The sequence below is a fragment of the Lipotes vexillifer genome, unplaced genomic scaffold (genome assembly GCF_000442215.2).
Source record: "Lipotes vexillifer unplaced genomic scaffold, Lipotes_vexillifer_v1.1 scaffold821, whole genome shotgun sequence".
In the NCBI taxonomy this organism is placed as follows: Eukaryota; Metazoa; Chordata; class Mammalia; order Artiodactyla; family Lipotidae; genus Lipotes; species Lipotes vexillifer.
The window spans coordinates 175,653-179,535 of NW_006799328.1; the positions used below are offsets into that span (position 1 = coordinate 175,653).

Genomic DNA, 3,883 nt, shown 5'->3' on the forward strand with positions numbered 1-3,883 from the left:
CGGGGGCCACTCTTCATCGCGGTGCGCGGGCCTCTCACTATCGCGGCCTCTCTTGTTGCTGAGCACGGGCTCCAGACGCGCAGGCTCAGTAGTTGTGGCTCATGGGCCCAGTTGCTCCGCGGCATGTGGGATCTTCCCAGACCAGGGCTCGAACCCGTGTCCCGTGCATTGGCAGGCAGATTCCCAACCACTGCGCCACCAGGGAAGCCCTATATTTAAATTTCATCATGTCAAAGTATGACACACTGTATCCCTTGCACAAAACTCCATAAATTAAATATATAGTTCTCAAAACTCAGATAACGCCCAGAGAAAGATCATATACCATACAACTTAAATAGCAGCTACTCTAAAGCAGTCTGGCTTTAAATGCATACAGAATTGTGCATTCAAAATGGAATTTTAATCAGTCCCATCTACATTGAATGTTTCTTTCAAATCTGTTATTTGGAATAATTGCTAACATTTATTGAGTATTCATCATGTGCCAGGTAACTTTCTAAGCCCTTTAACAAATATTGTCTCATTTAATCCTCAAACAACTGTATGAGGTGGGTTATTATATTCCCAGTTGACAGACAGGAAGATAAAGAAATTAAATAACTTGCCAAAGTCATACAGATAAAAATGCCAGAGCCAGAATTTGAATCGAGACAGTCTAACACCAGAGTGGGTGCTCTTACCTCCTTCTTGCACACTGCCTTTCAATAGGGATCAATTTCAAGGCAAAATAAACCCTACTAAGTTTGACTCCTTAAAAGAGAAATTCTATGAATTCCAAAAGGATTTTAAAGTCTATCTAGGTGAGAGAAAGACTACTAGCTCTGAAAGGACTGGTATTGAGAAAACATTTCCCTTGATTAATTTAATACTGCAGTAATGTGAAATAGCCCAATCCATGCATTAAAGATTAGAAGATGGTTTATACCTATTTTACTTTCTCACTCCATACTCAGTAATGTGTAATTTTGCCCTGCCAGATAATTAAGAGATTAAAAATATAGCTTGACTTAATATTTTACTGCCCCAATATTCTTCCTTCCAACTGTAAGGAAAGAGGTCCTCTTACTTGCTTTCTAAAGCCAATCCATCAACCAGTATTCTAGATCTCCATGCCCATTCACATTTCCCTTGGGCACCATCTCCCATGTTTATTTCAAACCTCTATCATCTCTAATCTCTACTTCACAGGATACTTTTCTTCCACTGCCATGCATATTCTTGTATTCCTAACACTAAAAATGTTTTGTTTAAATCCTACTTGTCTCATCCGTTTTGAGACCAATTTCCTGGAAATACGGTATACAACTATTGCCTCCACTTACTAATAAATATTTTTTTGGAAATCTTCAGCAACCTCTCTTATGAATCCATCACTATAAAGACATGGCACTTTTGAAGATTACCAATAATATTTTTGTGAAAACCATGTCCAAATACTTGGTTCATCAAGTTTGCTCATTCTTACTCCTCTAAACTTTCTGTTACCTTGTTTTTTTCAGACACTCAATTATTTCTCCTCCTTGTTTCTTATGGTTCCTTCTGATTCATTTGCTGATTCCTATCCTTCCTCCAGTCCCAACAGTGCATGTCTCCTCACACTCTGAAATCACTCATTCTCCATATAACATTCATTCTACATATGACTCCTAAATCTCTATTTTCAGACCTTTGCACCTGCATTTCCAATTTCCTGTAAAACATTAAACATTTTTGTCCTCAAACTCATTAAGTTCAAAGCTAAACATTATTTCACAACCAATCTTTCCTTTCCAACTACCCTGTTTCTCAGTAATAATTCCACTCTTCCTTCTCATTTTCCTTCCTGCCCCTTAAAATACTTAGTCATCTTTTACTCTTCCCTCAACTTCATGTTTACATCCGAATTAGCAACAAATTCTGACATATTTCTTGAAAGCATACATACTAGCCCTCTCAGATTTGGCCTTCACTTGCATTCTTAATTATAGCCACTTATCTTATTCCCAGTCTTAACCCCTTTCCCCAATCCATGACTAGTTTCTCCACAGACACCACTTTTATCTTGTCATTACCTTGCTTGAGATCCCATAACAATTCCCACACATCTTCTAAATAAATGAAGCCAAAACCTCTGCCTGGATTTCAAGGCACGTGATCATATTATCTGATCCTATCCAGGTTCATTTTCTACTACTTCAGTTCTTACCCCAAGATCCACGGACAAAGGGTCTTTCCAAAATCTAAAAGCCCTCTAAGGTTGAATGCAAAATGGTGTATGTGTGTGTATTTGGTGAGAGAAGAGGGTGAAGAAAGGTCCAGGAGATGATTCTTTAAACGGTTAAGAGCCACTGCCCTACACCCAAACATGCCCCCCTTCCCCTCGGCTGCTCATCACCCTCCTGCTCTTCATGCCTGTCATGTTTGCCTCTGCTTCCGGACTTTTTTATTCAACCTATTGCCAATTAAGACTACTTCTCTAGACCCATTTGTCTGACCAAATCCAATCTATCCTTCAAGTTTCATCTCAGGAGAAGCTTCCAAGTATCCACAGCTAGCTCTCCGGCCAATTCCTCTTGCACTTGCAGTTTAGAACACACAATTACAACTCAGTTGTTTTTCTTATGCTAAGTCCGTGAAGGAAGGGACCCTGACTTAAATCACTTTTGTACATCGTCACCTAACGCCAATGCTAAGCAGGTCGTGTGAAACGCATCTGAACCCCCAAGTATTGTAACGATAACGACCACACAACAGGGCAAAACACAAAGTTTACTGCCACGCCTGGACCAATAACAAAGCATCTTACCAATAAAATGCCGTGATGACGCTGTCAACCATTCCCTTCACGAATCATTCTTCAAGTCTGGATCCAAAACTACGTCGAAACTGAAATCCCCTGAAGTAAAACAGCCGCCAAAATGACAACGAAGAGTAAGTCCGGAGGAAACCCAGGCGCTCCCAAATTCCCTCTCGCTCCACCACAGGTGGGTTCACGACGGACGCAAACGGGCCCAGTAAGGAGACCTCAGCTCCCGCAAGCGCCAGCCGAGCCCGACACTTCACGCCTGGAGGGACATTTCCGCTGACTCAGCCACCCAGCTCCGCGACCCTCGCTCCCGCGGAGTCTGCTTCAGCCCAAGGAGGGAAAGGGCAAGGGACAGTGTATCCCAACTCGCCCCTCTCCACCTGAGGCCTCAGGAGCCAACGCCAGCTCCAAAATTCCGCCGTTGAGAAGAAGCAAGTTTGCTTTCAGCCGCCTCCTCAGTTTAAAATCGTTTCCCGACTCGCTCTGCGGCAGGACGCTGGGCGCCTCCACGGCGCCGATTCCAAGTCAGTGAAGCAACTACGGTTGCCATTTTAACTGAGGGCACGGGAGCGCTCTAACCATTAAAGTCTACTTTCCTAATCGCGGGGTGTTAATTTTCCGCGCTTTTCTACCGGGGCTCAGCGGTCCTTCAAACTTCCGCCCGTAGTAAAGATGGCGGCATTCCCTCTGTTCTGACTGGTTGACTCCCTCCACCGTAATCTTGGCTGTTCTTGGGGTGGGTTAAGGAGCGCTTGGCTCCCAGCGACGATCTGTGTGTGGTTTCGGGACCTAGAAACATTTTGGATTTGCTTGCATTCCTCCTTCTGAAGACCCGAGGTCGGCCACCAGGTTTGGGAGATTTGAAACGCGGGGCTGATTTTCCTCCCTGTTTTCCGGTTCTGCCCGCGGGAACCTTCGGGGAAGCGTGGAAGGATGGGAAGGGCGTGCGCCTGCTGACCGACCCCGTGCTGCCTCTGCGCGGCCGCGGTGTCCCGCCTTGGCTGCTGTATGGAATCGTACGCTTGTCACTTCAGGCCGAAGCTTTGTTTGTTAATAGAAGTGAAACGGATGCGTTGAGAGGGGACAAAGATTTTA

At 44.4% G+C, this 3,883-nt stretch overlaps 1 protein-coding gene across 1 annotated transcript in view; it reads right to left on the minus strand.

The window, feature by feature from the left end:
* The window catches only part of CENPL (centromere protein L), a 17,138-nt gene extending 13,963 nt beyond the window's left edge, over positions 1 to 3,175 (minus strand). Inside the window, exons 1-3 of the mRNA XM_007471602.1 lie at positions 2,994 to 3,175; positions 2,789 to 2,878; positions 1,358 to 1,361 (exon numbers count right to left, since the gene is read on the minus strand). The gene's annotated coding sequence lies outside the window, so the exon portion shown is untranslated. The remainder of the gene's footprint in view (positions 1 to 1,357; positions 1,362 to 2,788; positions 2,879 to 2,993) is intronic.
* Between the last annotated feature and the right edge of the window lie 708 nt (positions 3,176 to 3,883).